Source organism: Salmo trutta, chromosome 8, assembly GCF_901001165.1.
Source record: "Salmo trutta chromosome 8, fSalTru1.1, whole genome shotgun sequence".
NCBI lineage: Eukaryota > Metazoa > Chordata > Actinopteri > Salmoniformes > Salmonidae > Salmo > Salmo trutta.
In genome coordinates, this window is record NC_042964.1 from 21,517,817 (window position 1) to 21,537,295 (window position 19,479).

Here is a 19,479-nt window from a genome sequence, read left to right on the forward strand (position 1 = left end):
CATTGTCACTGCTCCTGAGAAACAGAAACAGGTCGCCACGGAGACAACAAGTCACAGGAAGTGACATCACCAAGAGATGTTACCTGAAACATAGAAGGGGGGCTTCTATCAGTAACCTGGGACCCGTTACCTTCCGAAATAGTTGCCAGGTGTTTCATGTCGCTCAGTCACACTGACCTATGAGCATGCAGAAGAAGTCATGCAAACACTTCTGCAGGCACATGAAGCCAAGATGAAACTGCACGGACATTGTTATGACATTTTTGCTCTCTCTCGCTCGCTCTCTCTAACCCTCTCTCTCTCTTTGTCTTTTTTTCTCTCTCTCTGTCTGTCTCAATCTCACTCTCTGTTTCACTCTCTCTTCCCCCAAGCTGTCTATCTCCCTCCTTTCTCTTTCTCTGCAACATTGAGTGGTCTACTCACAAAATAACAAAGCTTCCGGTATCTGTGAAACACCATGACCATTTACCACAAAAAAGGGAACACAGGCTCCAAAACCACCACCATCAGTGACAGACCCCAAACTCACCCATGCCTCATCGTCTCACGCACAACCACCCTAAGTGTCACGTCCTAACCAGTAAAAGGGGGTAGTTGTTTCCTTTGTATAGTGTGAGCACCTTACAGGACTGTCGTTCGTTTTCTTGTTTTGTTTAGTGTTCACGTTTAAAAAATAAAAGTATAAGTATGGACACTTACCAGGCGGCATATTGGTCCGATGATTTCTCCTCAGCAGAAGACGAAGAGTATGACAAAACTACCCATCATAAGAGGCCTAAGCAGCGGAGGAAGGAGCAGCAGGAGGTGTATAAGGAGTCATGGACCTGGATGGAGACACTAGCTGGAGAAGGACCATGGAGGTAGGCTGGAGATATGCGGGAACACGGCTGGCAAGGAAGCCTGAGAGGCAGCCCCCAATTTTTATTTTTTTTTGGGGGGGGGAGGCGGGGCACTAGGGAAGATTGGCTAGGTCAGGCAATAGATCTGAGCCAAATCCACGTGCTTATTATGGGGAGCGGTTGGCGGTGAGAGCACCATTCTATGCGCACAGTCCGGTGCGAGCGATACCAGCCCCCGCAGGTGCCGTGCAAGAGTGGGCATCCAGCAAGGGAGAAGTATGCCTGCACAATACATCTGGCCACCAGTGCGTCTCCTGGGCCCAGGCTACCCTGCGCCTGCTCTACTTACGGCAGCCATCTTGCCAGTTCGCCCTGTGCCAGCACTCCGCCCGTGCCGGACTACAGTAAAAATCCAGCCAGGACGGGTTGTGCAGGCTGTGTGCTCCAGACCTCCAGTGCATAGTCAAGGCCCCATGTATTCAGTTCCTGCTCCTCCCACTAGCCCTGTGGTGCGCGTTACTAGTCTGGCGCCTCCAAAGCCAGCCCCACGCACCAGGCATTTAGTGCGCCTGCCCAGTCCAGTTCGTCCTGCTCCTGCTCCTCGCACTAGCACTGTGGTGCGTGTCCCTAGTCTGGCGCCTCCAAAGCCAGCACCACACACCAGGCCTTTAGTGCGCCTGCCCAGTCCAGTACGTCCTGTTCCTGCTCCTCGCACTGGCCCTGTGGTGCGTGTCACTAGTCTGGCGCCTCCAAAGCCAGTCCCACGCATCAGACCATCAGTGCGCAGTCCCCGTCCAGAGCTTCCGGCGACAGTTCCCCGTCCAGTGCTTCCAGCGACATCCTATAGTCCAGAACCGACAGAGACGGCCTACAGTCCGGAACCGACAGAGACGGCCTACAGTCCGGAACCGACAGAGACGCCTGCCGGTCTGGAACCGACAGAGACGCCCGCCAGTCCAGCGCAGCCAGAGTCCCCCGCCAGAGACGGCCTACAGTCCGGAACCGACAGAGACGGCCTACAGTCCGGAACTGACAGAGACGGCCTACAGTCCGGAACCGACAGAGACGCCTGCCAGTCTGGAACCGACAGAGACGCCCACCAGTCCGGCGCAGCCAGAGTCGCTCCTCAGATCAGAGCTTTCAGCGGTGGGCTACAGCCCTGAGCCTTCAGCGGGGGTGAACATGTTAAAGTGGGGATTAAGCCCGGAGCCAGAGCCACCTCTGTGGGGGGAGGATTGGGAAGGGGGGGTGTAGCACAGGAACCGTCGGTGACGGTGGCCACCCTCCCTTCCCTCCCTTTAATTTTGGGGTTTTTGTTTTTGTTCGTTTTTTGTTTCAGGTGCGTCCGGGGTCTGCACCTTTGGGGGGGGGGGGGGGTACTGTCACGTCCTTACCAGTAAAAGGGGGTAGTTGTTTCCTTTGTATAGTGTGAGCACCTTACAGGACTGTCGTTCGTTTTCTTGTTTTGTTTAGTGTTCACGTTTTTAAAAAAAGTGTAAGTATGGACACTAACAAAGCTGCGTATTGGTCCGATGATTTCTCCTCATCAGAAGATGAAGAGTATGACACCAGGTACCTAGAATGTTACTTATTTTTCAGCTAACATACAGGAATTATTTTATAGAACAGCAGCCCTCATCAAAAGGAAGTCTCTGCTCTTTCTCCTCTCTGCTCTTTCTTCTCTGTGTGTTTAGGATAGTCAACTGCTAGCCATCAGTGACAGTGAAAGACAAGGACAGACAGCCAGACGAAACAGCCAACGCCTTACAGAGTTGTCTGATGGTCCCTTCTCCTGCTTCTCCAAACAGGGAATACTGCTTCTCCTACTCTCCAACCTCCACTATGGTAAGTTTTGTAACTATTTTTATTTATTTGAACATTTTCAACACAGTAGAACCATCAACGAGGATGACACAAACAAGTTTAAAAACGTATCCACATTGTGGTCCTCTTGAAAATACATGAACACTAAAATACAGTATACACAAGATAACATGAAAACAAAATACATCTCTAATACATCTCATTAATAGAGAGGAAACCATAAAAGGAATAAAATAGATTACCAAGTAACGTTCATTGAAAGAACTATACTAGCACAGTTTTAAAGCATTTTGCACATAAACCATTTCTTAAGGTTTATCTTAAAACTCCCTAGCGTATTGATAGATTTTATATGGTTGGTACACCATTCCATTCCTCTGCACCAGTGTTAAGGAAAGAGCTTTTTCCAGCCATGCTCCTATAGAGCTGTGGTCTCATATTGGCAACACTGGCTCTGGTGTGATGGCTATGAGAGTCTCTAATGAAATTAAAATAACCAGACAGGTAACTGGGGGAAAGGTCATGTATCACTTTAAAAACCATCAACAGTTTAATCTGCACCACCACCTGATCAACTGGAAGCCAGTTCAGTTCCCTGAAATGATTAGGACCAACGTGCGTCTATGGCTGAGCTTGAGTATAATTCTCATTAGTTTGTTTTGGGCCGTTTGAAGTTTGTCCTTCAGATTTTTTGTTATGCCACTGAACCATTTACATTTTAGTCATTTAGCAGACACTCTTATCCAGAGCAACTTACAGTAGTGAATGCATACAATTCATACATTTTTTTCCCGTACTGGTCCCCCACAAGAATCAAACCCACAACTCTGGCATTGCAAACACTTTGCTCTACCAACTGAGCCAGTGTCATAGTGGCACTGTATCAGAGATGTTGCCAGGGTCCTCATAGACTCTCTATCCAGGAACTTGGCTACCCTTGCCGGGAAATTTGTTCTGGAGTGAACATTCCCAATGGCCTTCAGAGCCACAAGTTCGCATGTCATGTATTGGTCCAGTTCCCATCCCAATGTATGTAACAGAGCATTTTTCCATCATCGCTACCCCATTAAACTTGACCGAGAATTTGGAGAGTTTCTCACTTTGTGTTTGGAACCAAACAGAATACATTCTGTCTTGTCTAAATGGATAACCACATACTGACTTTAGTCAGTTGGCTGCTTAGGGTCTTTTCAACAGTCTCCTTATTCTAATGTGAAACCAAGAGGGTAGAATCATCCCCAAACAGGATCTATTGCATGTGCTTGCTTGCATGATAAAGAAAGGAAAACCGTCAGCTTTCTCTAACTTTGTTGATGGTCTTTACATGGTGTGTGTTGACTGTAGAATGCCTAGTCATCAGTGATTGGTTGGATATCTCAAAACATTTGCTTTATTACTGTTTGATAACATCTACATAATACCTATATTCAGGAACATATCATGATGTATGTATTCTGCAGTTTTGAATGAGTGCCAATGGTGTGGTTGGGTCAGCAGCTGTTGCAGTACTTCTAGAACGCAACAGATCTTACGACCCTGTGCCTAATGGCTGTCACTCATTAAACTTAATGCGATATGGGACTGTATCAAATTACACATTAAACACATTAAACACAGTGGTATTTGTACTTGTGAGCTGAGGAGGGGTTATCAGATCTACTACCACTTCTCTTTTCCTGTCATCTCATCCTGTTCTACTGAATGTGGGGGAGGAGTGGACTTTAATGAAGTAAAAAAAGGACCCACACACTCAGATACCTAAAGATATCAAGTGAAAATACGCAAAGTGCCACATACAGCATAACTGAAACCGGGAAATGCGCTATATAAATCCAATCCATTATAATCTATTGTTGATTAGATAGGGCTTTGCATTGCAGTTTATTATTGTGTAATTATTCATGTACGCACATTGTAACAAGTATTAGAGTGTAACAATGAACACTTGCTATATCGTACCACATGAAAAATTACATAGTAATAAGATCAATGTAATATAGTGTGCAACCATTGATTGATGTCAGAATAACATGTGTATTTGTGTGTTCCAGGTGTTGGTGTTCCTCTGATCATCAGCAAGAGAGTGGGGGACTCCGTGGAGCTGCAGGCAGGCTTAGAGAGGGGACATTTCAAATCCTTGGTGTGGAAGTATATGGGAAAGGTTAATGCAGAATTCAACTCAGAAGTTGTATATTCACCTGGATCCCAGTTTGAGGGGAGACTAAAGATGAACACCAAAAACTTCAGTTTAACAGTCAGAGAACTGACACTGCAAGACTCTGGGGATTTTCTACTTACAGGTGAAGGGGACAAAGGTCAGATTGACAGTAAGACCATCACTCTGAAGGTCCACGGTAGGCTGCTATCACCATTTTTGCATCCTATTTTGATATTATTGTTATTTATATCCATAACCATGGCCGATGATCTTTAAACTATAACACAGGTTTTGAGGTTTTATACTGACTTTAGTAACCATGATTTGTTAAATATCCATCACATTTTCAAGTCGTCTATCTCCTGGTGGTATGGCTATGGTAGGATTCATTTAGACGACTGATAATGAGTCTCTGTCTCTCTCCTGGTTGGTCAGAGCCTATATCGAAGGTGGCGATCCAGACAGACATCAAGCTATTGGCCAACCACTCCTGTACGGTACGGCTGGTGTGCAACGTGTCCTGCTACTCCAACATTACCTTCACCTGGGAGAGAGACAATGAGATCTACGGGGACACCGAGCAGATTTACTTCTCTATATGATATAGAGACATTAATCTTTATCATATTGTATAGTCTAGTCATGTGTGTTGTACAATATGTGACAGGACTGGTGTGGTTTACCATCTACATCGGAGTAACAGTGGGAGGCACTATGGTGCTGATCCTCACTGTAGCAGTGGCAGTGTGCTACTGCAGGGGCCGAAGTAACACAGGTATGTACAGCTTAGGGGCCTCAGCTATACTTAATGTGACATTTCAGGTGGTTCTAGAAGTATTCCTCAGCTGATAGGATTTTGGGGGGTATTTGCTAGAAATTAGAAAAAGAGTGAGACCCCTCATAAATTCCTGGGTATGTTTGTTGATATCCTGAATTGTTTTTTCTGATTGATTGATATTTTGTTCTTATAAAACACATAGATCAAACTGACAACACAATATATGCTGATATTATGGACAACACAAGAATTAGAGATGTAAGTATGCATTGCCGTTATTATGTATCTGAATGTGTGGAAGCTGTATGTACTGTATTGGGCTGTATTTTGATTCCAGACAATATCAAACAGTCATGTAAACCCAATGTCCATCTATGAAACTGTCAATGATCTGGTTATCCCAAGATTGAACAAGGTAAGATATAAATGGTCATAAAGGTAAAATGTCTGTGATTGAATGGAAGACTATGGAGTCTATTTTGAGAATAGTCACTACCTTTCTTGATGCTGAAACAGTTTCTTCTTGATTATCTGTCACATGTAGCCGCAGACTCTGTATGACAAGATCACATTTGGACTTCCAGAAGGGACCCTCCTCTCCCTGCCAGAAAGTACTGTGAGCTGAACAGGATGTGGTCATAGGCTGGGCCTTCCATAGATATGGAACCCTCTGCATCTTCTTCATCTTACACGTGTATATTCTGTAGATAGTCCTAGATGTTACTGTTACATTTCATCACGACCTACACTATTTGCTTTGTTTCCTTCTCCCTTTGATGATTCTCATTTCTACAGTATATCATAAGGCCTTATACCTTTCTTTGAGGGCCTAGATACAATTAGGAGATTCTGAAATGTGTAATAGGCAGTAGAAGGCGTGGTGATATAGACAAGCTCATATGTCGAATTTCTATTTTCTAGATTCAAGAAAATAGTTTTAGTTAATAGTATGACATTGATTAGTGAGGTTGATTTATGCCTGTGAATAGAAAGTGTACTTTTTTCTGTGTTAGGATTATGTGCTCGCCAGGCATCAATGAGGTTGTAACCAGAGAGTATTTGCTGTAGAGCCTTGGTTGCATTTTGATTCTAGATGGTCTTATTTGATTTGTCCGCATGTCCAAAATGACATTCATGTCTGTCCCAATAACCAGATGGAATTCAGTTCATTCTAAAAAAATATGCTGTTCAGAGAAAAACAAATAATTCTATCTTATTTGCATACCTTGAGTGCCTTGCATTTAGAGTGAGTTGTAATTACCACTCACAACTGTATTTGTTAGCGACAGAGACGTGATTGTTGTATTGAATGGTTTTCAGTACTGTAGCCTTCACCTAGTGAATGTCTAAGTGGATATGTTATCTTTAGGCACAGGACTCACCAGGCTGGGGAGACATGAAGGAGGCCTGGCCCTGGGCACAGGCACAGGACTCACCAGGCTGGCGGGCGGCTCTGGCGGCTCCGGGCTGGCGGGCGACTCTGGCGGCTCTGGCCCAGGATTCACCAGGCTGGGGAGACATGAAGGAGGCCTTGCTCTGGGCACGGGCACAGGACTCACCAGGCTGGGGAGACATGAAGGAGTCCTGGCCCTGGACGCAGGCACAGGACTCACCAGGCTGGCAGGCGGCTCTGGCTGCTCCGGACAGGCGGGCAGCTCCGGACAGGCGGGCGGCTCTGGCGGCTCCGGACAGGCGGGCTTCACAGCATAACACGGTGCCTTACCAGTACCACGCTGCTTCCGGAAAGCACGGGGAGTTGGCTCAGGTCTACCGCCTGACTCCGCCAATCTCCCCGTGTGCCTCCCGACTTTTTTTTGGGCGGGCTGCCTCTCGTGTCTGTTGCGCTCCCTCGCTTCATACCAGCACCTCTCAGCTATCGCCGCCTCAATCTTCCACTGCGGGCTGCGATACTCCCCAGCTTGAACCCACGGTCCACCTCCGTCTAGCAATTCCTCCCATCTCCAGGAATCCTGAACGCACCTCTCCATCTCCTCCAAAGTCCATGAGTCCATATTTCCCCTCTCCTGGTGCTTCTTCTTCTTCCGCTGCTTGGTCCGTTGTTGGTGGGGGATTCTGTAATGATCGTCTGGAAGAGGGGACCAAGGTGCAGCGGAGTTAGTGTTCATCTTTGAATTTTAATAAACGTAAGAACACTATACACACAAAACAAGAAAACTGACAGCCAAACAGTCCTGTCAGGTGCAAAACACTAAACAGAAACAATCCCCCAGAAAACCCAAAGGAAAAACAGGCTCCTTATGTGTGACTCCCAATCAGCAACAACGAACTACAGCTGTGCCTGATTGGGAGCCACACGGCCCAAAACAAAGAAATACAAAAACATAGAAAAATGAACATAGAACGCCCACCCAATGTAACACCCTGGCCTAACCAAAATAAAGAACAAAAACCCCTCTCTATAGCAAGAGCGTTACAGATATCCAACAATTGCAACTTTCAGTCACACGCAACATGCATTCAGAATGACTGCTGGGTAGAGAAGATTGATTATTGAGACTATCTAAATCATATAAACTGGAACAAACATATCAGTAATGTGTGAAATAAGTCCAAATAGTAACAGATAGGATTAGTTTAGAAAAATGTATGTTATCTGTGTTTGTGTAGCATAAGATGAATCAACCAGTCATAGTACATGCAAATACACAGTATTGAAACAAAACATTCTTGTCACGACACCGACGGATGGTGGCGCCCCTCCTCGACCGGGCGGCGCTCGGCGGTCGTCGACGCCGGCCTACTAACTGCCATCGATCCTTTTTGTTTCACTTTCTGTTGGTTAGGTCTAGGTAGGTACGCACCTGTTTTGGTTTAGTTATTAGTAGGGGGGGTTATTTAGTCTAGCAAAGTATGTCTGTGTTTGTGCGTGATTATTTTCATCAGGTTGTACGTCTGGGGAACAGGTGTTTTTTCCCTTCTGCCTGTAGGTTTTGTGGCAGGGTGTTTTGGGCTGCGTCCCTACGCTGTGTTCGGGCTGTTTATGGGTATTTGTTTTACCTTGCCCTGCCCTACCTGTTTTTGGCAAGCGTGGATTATTTATTTAAAAGAAACGAGTGTTCACGGACTTGTGTCTCCTACGCCTGACTTCAACCCTCCTGCTTCCTTGAGCATTCTGACAATTCTGAAAATCAACCTGTAAAGAGATCATGCTGGAATAATGATAATGATGATGATTGGTGTTGTTTTGAGCAAAGATTCATTTTGTATTTTACTCAACAAGCTTGTTCAAATACAACTGACTTCAAGCAGAGTTGTTGATTAAAGACTCTATCACATTGGCTTAAATTCTTGTCATTTTTACGTCCACTCAACTTGCATAATAATGCTAATTAAGCAATTGGTTAAGTTTGACTTTTTCCAGTGCACAGTGAATAAAATGAAAAGGCTGAGGAACTTCACATTAGGTCACTTGTTTGTCATAGTTGAGGGGTCATGGTTTGCTCTCTTCGTCTTTAGCAGTGTGGGTTTATGAAGGAAGGCACTCTGTGAAGCTGTCTTTTCCCGCTGTGATCAGAGAGAGTCACATAGAGAATTGGTTGTAATCATATGTAAAAACCTGAGAAAACCTAATTGCTGGGTTGATAAGTACACATGAAAAGTTGTGCAGGGATTTATGTCCTTTTCAGAGAGAAGAATGACAATGTTCTTGCAGCATACATTTTCTGTAGTTTACTTATTAATTTATCTCTTTCACATTCAATCTATCACTGTGATCACTACTTTGCTGGGTTATTACTTTGAACAGTTGACAGACTGTAACTCAAGAACATCTACATGCAGTTGTCCTCCAAACAGCTACAACATAAACCAAATGATAAACATGTGATGACGTCAAACCTTTGACACCTCTCCAGTGACATTAAAGATTGTACTGAACATGTGAACATGACCAGGTTTGATAAATGCAATATTGACTTCACTTTTTGTACAACTATGTTTTATCCACTAAGTTTCTTTCTCTGATATGTACTATAGTTCTCTCTTCCTCCCACAGAAAGACCACAGTGCTGATGTGTCCATTTACTTTTACAGTAAGAGGAAGTTGTGTAGAGATGAACATGACATCAGATGCTATTTTTTCTGTTTCTCTTTAAGCATCTGTACCTTTCTAATTCTGTCAAAGCCCCAGTCGTGTCACAGCCACAGGAACTGTAGGGGTCCGGAAGACTTGCCAGAGGCTTAGAATGGAGTACACTTTATGTGCAACTCTGGGATGATGATGATTAATGTATTTCTCTGTATTTTGAATATTGTTAGGTAACTATTTCCTTTATTGGACAATAATATGTTTCATTTATAGAATATGAATTATGCCACAATAAATGTGGTAACTGATGATGACGTTGTTTGGTTACACTGTGTTTACCGACTGCAGAGTAATGGAGTTGTTGGTCACTACAGCTTTTAATCAGGTTGTAGCATGAGCCTGAGAAACATATAATATAAACTAATATGATGACATAGAGAGAGGAAGGAATAAGGGGACAGACCCAGTAGACTGAGGGGTTATGTTGTTGCTATGTTACCAATCACATCTTAGTTTCTATATTGTGATCCACAAGAATGTGGAGTTGTTACAGGTCTGTCCTGAAGGGGGCGATAAGAAACCCCAGATGTTTACCTTGTTTCTTCGCACAGCATCTCAAAATCTAAACACTACAAGGTCAATATAACTAAGGTTAGCTGTCTAGGCTTGCCACCTGACAACTTAGCAACGGTTTGAGGGGAGGCCAACACTATCTATCTATCTATCTATCTATCTATCTATCTATCTATCTATCTATCTATCTATCTATCTATCTATCTATCTAATGTAATCCAATCTATCTTTTATTTATTGAGGTTAAAAGCCCAAAATGGATGATATGAAAACCACACCACAAATATAAGTTAAAAAAAAGTTTGTTAAATCAGGTAAACAAAGCATATTAATTATAAGTGTACATAATATATTCAGTAAACAAGAAAAAACCTGTTTGATTATATGTGTGTACATGTGTTTGTGTGTGTGAGTGACAGTCAGGCTACATGAAGGGGATTATTGGGTAGTTTGGTTCATCAGGCTGAGCCCCAGTCTTCTCTTGAAGTTATTGAGGGATGGTGATGCTTTGACAATGTGAAGGTAAGAATTCCAGAGTACGGTACCTCTGTATCTGATAGAAGCTGCATTGTGACAGACTTCACAGGCTGGACTTACCACTGGTTAATAAATAAAGAACAGATTTCAGGTCAGACCAGTAAAACCATCACCAACTCTCTCTCTGACTCGGCTGGTCAGAACCAGTGTGAGGGGACAAGGACAAGACCGCACCAAAATTCATATCTCAGCTTATCTCTCCACATCAACGTCACTGATGAGTTCATTATTTATCTTCAATCAATATCTGGACTTTCTGAATTCTGAGCCAAGGTGGGTTAATGTAAATACCGTACTGTAAACACTACATTCTAACTGAATGGAGTCAACATACCCCAAAAGTATGTAAACTCAACTTTCAGCAAAACTTAACTACAACGGATAAATTCTTTTAAATAACCAAACATGTATCCAAATTTTACATTCTGATCTTTGTTTTCTTAGCTCTGCCTGAAACTACGCTGACCGTAAATCCAAACCCTGCAGACACTGGAAAGACAGTAACTCTGACATGTTCAGTGGGGTCTGACAGTGGCTGGAGCTATACATGGTACTAAGACAACACTAAGAAAGTAGTGACCTTGTCTGGCAGACACACTACAACAGGAGCCACCTTCACCATCAGTAGAGCTGCTGAGTCTGACCAGGGTCTCTACTGGTGTCAGGGAGAGATCCAGTCCAGATCCATATCATCAATCATCAGTGATCCTGTCACTATAACTGTGATTGGTGAGTTACTTTGTTATGTGTTTTTTTAATCAAACAAATGGACACTATTTATATTGAGTCAATCATGTAGATGTGGTCTGTGTGTCAGTATGAATGGAAAAATGAATATATAGTGATCCTGTCACTATCACTGTGAATGATGTTGTGTGTGTGTTCGTGTCTGTGTAGAAATGTGTAGTAATGTTTTGCTCTGTCCACTGCTTTTTTTATTTTCTACAACTACCTCAGAGTCTGACGGTAATTTGCTGTTCTCTCTCCAGGTGTAACTCCTGGACCCTCTACATCAGTCCTAGTAGGAGTGGTTGTGGGCCTGGTTGTTGCTGGTGTTCTACTGGCCATTCTCCTGGTACTGCTGTGTCGATATAAAAACGCCAAAGGCGAGACTTTTATAATTTCTCATTTAACATTTTCAGTAATTTTAAGGGAAAAAAATTCTAATTACAAACGTTTAAACAGTATTATAATATGCATTTCTCATTACAGGTTCCTGTTGCAACAGAATATTCTGGTTAGTTCATCTGTACTTCAACTACGTTTTTTTTTTATACAGTAAAATATAATCTGTGTTTTTCATGAGAATCTCTCTCCCTGTAGGCCCCCCCAGCCCCAGAGGACCAACCTGGACCACCAACAAGACCAACGATCTACCCAGGGATGGGCTTCTGATGCTGAGTATACACATCTGCAGCATGGTCAGTCTCTTAGTCCAGACCACTCTACCCTCTCTGTAACCTCACACTGACTTTTCACCATCCACTTTTTATACAACATGTTACCGTACTCTATGTCCCTAGGCAAGCTGAGGAAAAACCATCCAATTTATCTTTCTCTCTCTTCTTTGACCAACAGGTGGCGCTAACATCTATGATACAATCACACCCTCAGACAATAATGACAGTGGTACTGTACACTTTGTTAAGTTAAGCATGAATACAGTATAGAGTTGTTGTTGCAGTTGTTCTTCATATGTTTAATATTACTAACATGTTAACAGTAAGTAGAGATATTAGTGTATTACCTGTATATTTCAGATGCTGGTGCTGCTCCTGCTGGATCAAGTTTTGTGACACGCCCAGATTCAACTCAAAAAGTTGGACAAGAAAAAGAAAAGTAACTTTCAACTGTCACATAAACTAATACAAAATGTAGCAGTGTTTTTTTCTCATCAAATTTGATAAAAACTTACAAATTCTCTCCTCCTCCTCAGAAATGCCAGCTGATCCAAAAGAAAATCCAGTCTATTCTGAGGTCAAGAAAGGGAAGACCACAGGTAAGACCCATTCTACAGGTTGGCTGTCAATGAAATCTAAATGTGCAATTTTTGAGATTCAATTAAGTTGCAGAATATGCAATAAGCTAATTCCTTCATTTGTTGACTCAAAATGTCAATTTCCAGCAGCAACTGGACTTGTTCATGTGACCTATGCTGAGGTTGACCTTAAACAGAAGGCCAAAGCCAAGAAGAAGAAAGGTAAGACTGGACATCCCTCCTTCCATATTCCCCCAATCATAACCTCACACCTCTGACCCCATATTGATTAGCTGTATAATATTCTGTATATAACTGTTATATTATGCTGATGTTTTATATTCACCCCTTACGGAAACATCAACCCCACCTGAGGCAGATTCAGTCTATTCTCAAGTGAAGCCAGGTACAGCCCCAGGTAAGACTAATAGCCATATGCTATTAATACTTAATGTAACACTAATATGGAACTAATTATCTGATATCAAAGTTTACTGTATCTATTTAAAGTATGAATCTTTGTTTGATTCTAACGATTTTGTTTGACTGCATGTCCTAAACAACTTTGTGGTGAAATGTTGCAGGTTCTTTTGGGGGGAAGGGATGGAGGGACGGAGTGATGGAAGGATGGAAAGATGGAGGGATGGTGTGACGGACGGATGGAACAATGGAGAGAAGGAGGGATGGAGGGACACACCATCAGAGAAGGAACAGAAGGAACCCAGCAACATTGATTATGCAAGCTCAACGTACACAAGCAAACACACACACACACACACACACACACACACGCACACACACACACACACACACACACACACACACACACACACACACACACACACACACACACACACACGCAATAACTTAGTGTACAATAAGGATTTTTGTAAATTTTATTTACCAACAGATATATTGTATGTACGCATGGTTTAATTGTGTATTAATATAACAGCTTTTTTTAATTATATGGTGTTAAGATGATGGATCATATCTGCAGCTAAAGTAATTGTATCTGCTTTGTATTGTGTATTAAATTGTGTTGTTGAGTTATATCTGTCATTCAGATGATAGAATAACATATTTGTATATGAATTTCCCAAAAAGTATTATTCACATTTTCTTCTAACGGCCTGTACTTTGACAATATCTTTGCATTGTGCTTTTTTAATAAAACATTTTTATCCACCAGATAGCATGAGTGCTTTCTTACAGTACATGGATATTATCATCTTCAACTTTTTCATACAACCTAATTTGGTCAAACCTCCTTTCAGCCTAGTATAGATCTCAGGCTCCACAAAGTGTGAGTTAAAGGCGAAATCTGCAATTTCTACATACATTTTTGGACTTAATTATATCTACCCATTGAATCTTGATAAATATAATACATAAACGCCAAATGAGTAAAGTTCAAAAGCCGTACCCCATCAGCTGAAGACCCATTGAGTTTTTCAGAATGACTTTTTGGGGACGATTGTGCCTGAAGAGAAGAGTTCTTCTCAGTTTTATGATGTCATATACTCTGCAGGAGTTCTGAGGAGCTGGTAGTACTGGTACTGTGTATCACTTCCTTTTTAATATTGAAATGTGGACATGCTATGATGGCAAAAGGATATTCCAAGTAAGCAAAGGTAAGACACATTAGCCAGGGTGTGGTATTTAAATGGAAACAATATTTAATATTTTCATTTCTGTGTTGAATTCCACATAGTAACCTACGTATGCATGAGTACCAGTTCTCCCATATTGCCTCCTCATCCAACAGACAGGTCATGATAATTATTGACATTAGTGTTTTATGACTCTGACTGCTATTTTCAGTGTCCCTGCATGGTTATGTCTATGTTGTCAGACAGACACAGCCCGGTCATTGTCACTGCTCCTGAGCAACAGAAACAGGTCGCCACAGAAACCACAAGTCACAGGAAGTGACATCACCACAAGATGTTACCTAAAACGAAGAATAGGGGCCTTTGTCAGTAACCTGGGACACACTACCTAACAAGAAAGTTGGCAGGTGTTTCATGTCCCTCAGCCACACTGACCTACGAGCATGCAGAAGAAGTCATGTAAACACTTCTGCAGGCATATGAAGCCAAGATGAAAATGCACACACATTATATTTTTGCTCTCTCTCGCTCGCTCTCTCTAACCCCCCCTCTCTTTTTCTCTTTTGTTCTCTCTCTCTTTCTCTGTATCTATTTATCTATGATTTTTTCTCCTTCTCTCTCTCTCTTCCCCTGAGCCGTCTATCTCCCTCTATCTTTCTCTGCAACTTTGAGTGGTCTTCTCATAAAGTAACAAAGCTACCGGTATCTGTGAAACACCATGACCATTAACCACACAACCATCAGCAGCAAGGAAACACATGCTCCAAAACCACCACCATCAGACTGATCAACACAGTGACAGACTCCAAACACACCCACGCCTCATCTTCTCACTCTCAAGCTGAGTGAAGGGTAATTTTCAGAGAGCAACTATAAAATGTGACTTCCTTTTCAACTAACATACAGGAATTATTTTATAGAACAGCAGCCTTCATCAAAAGGAAGTCTCTGCTCTATCTCTTCTCTACTCTTTCTTCTCTGTGTGTTTTTGTTAGTCAACTGCTAGCTATCAGTGACAGTGATATATACAGTGCCTTGCAAAAGTATAGTCTGCAACACCACTAAGCATGGGGCACCACCAAGCAAGCGGCACCATGAAGACCAAGGAGCTCTCCAAACAGGTCAGGGACAAAGTTGTGGAGAGGTACAGATCACAGTTGGGTTATAAAAAAATAACCAACACTTTGAACATCCCACTCAGCACCATTAAATCCATTATTAAAGAATGGAAAGAATATGGCACCACAAGAAACCTGCCAAGAGAGGGCGCCCACCAAAACTCACGGACCAGGCAAGGAGGGCAGTAATCAGAGATGTAACAAAGAGACCAAAGATAACCCTGAAGGAGCTGCAAAGCTCCACAGCAGAGATTGGAGTATCTGTCCATAGGACCTCTTTAAGCTGTACACTCCACAGAGCTGGGCTTTACGGAAGAGTGGCCAGAAAAAAGCCATTGCCTAAAGAAAAAAATAAGCAAATGCATTTGGTGTTTGCCAAAAGGCATGTGGGAGACTCCCTAAACACATGGAAGAAGGTGCTCTGGTCAGATGAGACTAAAACATAGCTTTTTGGCCATCAAGGAAAACGCTATGTCTGAGGCAAACCCAATACCTCTCATCACCCCGAGAGCACCATCCCCACAGTGAATTATGGTAGTGGCATCATCATGCTGAGGGGGTGTTTTTCATCGGCATGGACTGGGAAACTGGTCAGAATTGAAGGAATGATGGCTGGCGCTAAATACAGGGAAATCCTTGAGGGAAACCTGTTTCAGTCTTCCAGAGATTTGAGACTGGGACGGAGGTTCAACTTCCAGCAGGAGAATGACCCTAAGCATACTGCTAAAGCAACACTTGAGTGGTTTAAGGGGGAAAATGTAAATGTCTTGGAATGGCCTAGTCAAAGCCCAGACCTCAAACTAATTGAGAATATGTGGTAAGACGTAAAGATTGCTGTACACCAGCGGAACCCATCCAACTTGAAGGAGCTGGAGCAGTTTTGGCTTGAACAATGGGCAAAAATCCCAGTGGCTAGATGTGCCAAGCTTATAGAGACATACCCCAAGAGACTTGCAGATGTAATTGCTTATTTCTTGTCTGTTTCACAATGAAAAATATTTTGCATCTTCAAAGTGGTAGGCATGTTGTGCGAATCAAATTATACAACCCCCCCCCCCCCAAATCCATTTTAATTCCAGGTTGTAAGGCAACAAAATAGGAAAAATGCCAAGGGGGTGAATACTTTCGCAAGCCACTGTAAGGACATACAGCCAGAGGAAATAATCATTGCCTTAAAGAGATGTCTGGTGGTCCTTTCTCCTGCTTCTCAAAACAGGGAATACTACTTCTCCTTCTCTCCAACCTCCACTATGGTAAGTTTGTAACAATTTTTATTCATTTGAACATTTTAAACACAATACAAACCCCAATACAACCATTAACGAAGATTACACAAACAAGTTTAAAAACATATCCCCATTGTGGTCCTCTTGAAAATACATGAAAACAAAAATGACTGTGTGATAACACCTACATAATACCTATATTCAGCGACATATTATGACATACTGATTGTGCAGTCCTGAATGAGTGGCAATGGTGTGGTTGGGTCAGCAGCTGTTGCAGTGCTTCTAGAATGCAACAGATCTTAAATTAAATCAAATTGTCTTTGTCACATAAGTTGAATACAACAGGTAGACCTTACAGTGAAATGCTAACTGACAAGCCCTTAAGTAAAAAATTAAAGTAACAAATAATTAAAGAGCAGCAGTAAAATAACAATTGCGAGGCTATATACAGGGGGTATACGCGTCAATATGCGGGGACACCGGTTAGTCAAGGTAATTGAGGTAATATATACGTGTGGGTCGAGTTATTAAAGTGACTATGCATAGATAATAAACAGAAAGTAACAGCAGCATACATTGGGGGGGGGCAATGCAAATAGTCAAGGTAGCCATTTGATTAGCTGTTCAGGAGTCATGGCTTGGTGGTAGAAGCTGTTAAGAAGTCTTTTGGACCTAGACTTGGCGCTCCGGTTCCGCTTTCTGTGCGGTAGCAGAGAGAACAGTCTATGACTAGGGTGGCTGGAGTCGTTGACAATTTTTAGGGCCTTCCTCTGACACCGCCTGATATAGAGGTCCTGGATGGCAGGAATCTTGGCCCCAGTGATGTACTGGGCCGTACGCACTACACTCTGTAGTGCCTTGCGATCGGAGGCAGAGCAGTTGCCATGCCAGGCAGAGATGCAACCAGTCAGGATGCTCTCGATGGTGAAGCTGTTGATCTTTTTGAGGATCTGAGGACCCATGCCAAATATTTTCAGTCTCCTGAGGGGGAATAGGTTTTGTTGTGCCCTCTTCACGACTGTCTTGGTGTGCATGGACCATGTTAGTTTGTTGGTGATGTGGACACCAAGGAAATTGAAGCTCTAAACCTGCTCCACTGCAGCCCCATTGATAAGAATGGGGGTGTGCTCGGTCCTCTTTTTCTTGTAGTCCACGATCATCTCCTTTGTCTTGATCACGTTGAGGGAGAGTTTGTCTTGCACCACACGATCAGATATCTGACCTCCTCCCTATAGGCTGTCTCATCGTTGTCTGTGATCAGGCCTACCACTGTTGTGTCATCGGCAAACTTATTGAAGGTGTTGGAGTCGTGCCTGGCCATGCAGTCAAGAGTGAACAGAGAGTACAAAAAGGGACTGAGCACGCACCCCTGAGGGGCCCCTGTGTTGAGGATCAGCTTGGTGGATGTGTTACCTGCTCTTACCACCTGGGGGAGGCCCGTCAGGAAGTCCAGGATCCAGTTGCAGAGGGAGATGTTTAGTCCCAGGGTCCTTAGTTTAGTGATGAGTTTTGAGGGCACTAGGGTGTTGAACGCTGAGCTGTAGTCAATTCAAAGCATTTTCATGTAGTCAGGCTACCTTAGTGTTCTTTGGCACAGGCACTATGGAGGTCTGCTTAAAACAATATGGTATTACAGACTCGGACATGGACATGTTGAAAATGTCAGCGAAGACACCTGCCAGTTGGTCAGCGCATGTTCGGAGTACATGTCCTGGTAATCCATCTGGCCCTGCGGCCTTGTGAATGTTGACCTGTTTAAAGGTCTTACTCACATCGGCTATGGAGTGTGTAGCTGTGGCAGTGTGCTACTGCAGGGGCCGAAGTAACACAGGTATGTACAGCTTAGGGGCCTCCACTATACTCAAAGTGACATTTCAGGTGGTTCTAGAAGTATTCTTCAGCTGATATGATTTTGGGGAGATTTGCAAAAAATTAGAGAGATTGAGACCCTTCATTAATTCCTGGGTATGACGGCCTACAGGGAGGAGGTGAGGGCCCTCGGAGTGGGGTGTCAGGAAAAAAACCTCACACTCAATGTCAACAAAACAAAAGAGATGATCGTGGACTTCAGGAAACAGCAGAGGCAGCAGCCCCCTATCCACATCAACGGGACAGTAGTGGAGAAGGTGGAAAGTTTTAAGTTCCTCGGCGTACACATCACGGACAAACTGAAAGGATCCACCCACACAGACAGCGTGGTGAAGAAGACGCAGCAGTGCCTCTTCAACCTCAGGAGGCTGAAGAAATTCGACTTGTCACCAAAAACACTCACAAACTTTTACAGATGCACAATCGAGAGCATCCTGTCGGTCTGTATCTCCGCCTGGTACGGCAACTGCTCCGCCCACAACCGTAAGGCTCTCCAGAGGGTAGTGAGGTCTGCACAATTCATCACTGGGGGCAAACTACCTGCCCTCCAGGACACCTACACCACCCGATGTCACAGGAAGGCCAGAAAGATCATCAAGGACAACAATCACCTGAGCAACTGCCTGTTCACCCCGCTATCATCCAGAAGGTGAGGTCAGTACAGGTGCATCAAAGCTGGGACCGAGAGACTGAAAAACAGCTTCTATCTCAAGGCCATCAGACTGTTAAACAGCCATCACTAACATTGAGTGTCTGCTGCTAACATACTGACTCATCTCTAGCCACTTTAATAATTATCAATTGGATGTAATAAATGTATCCACTTTAAACAATTCCACTTTATATAATGTTTACATACCCTACATTACTCATCTCGTATGTATATACTGTACTCTATACCATCTACTGTATCTT

The 19,479-nt window shown here is 43.3% G+C and overlaps 1 pseudogene; it reads left to right on the forward strand.

Annotated features, from left to right (window-relative positions):
• The window catches only part of LOC115199251 (SLAM family member 8-like), a 256,891-nt pseudogene that overhangs the window by 8,258 nt on the left and 229,154 nt on the right, over nucleotides 1-19,479 (forward strand).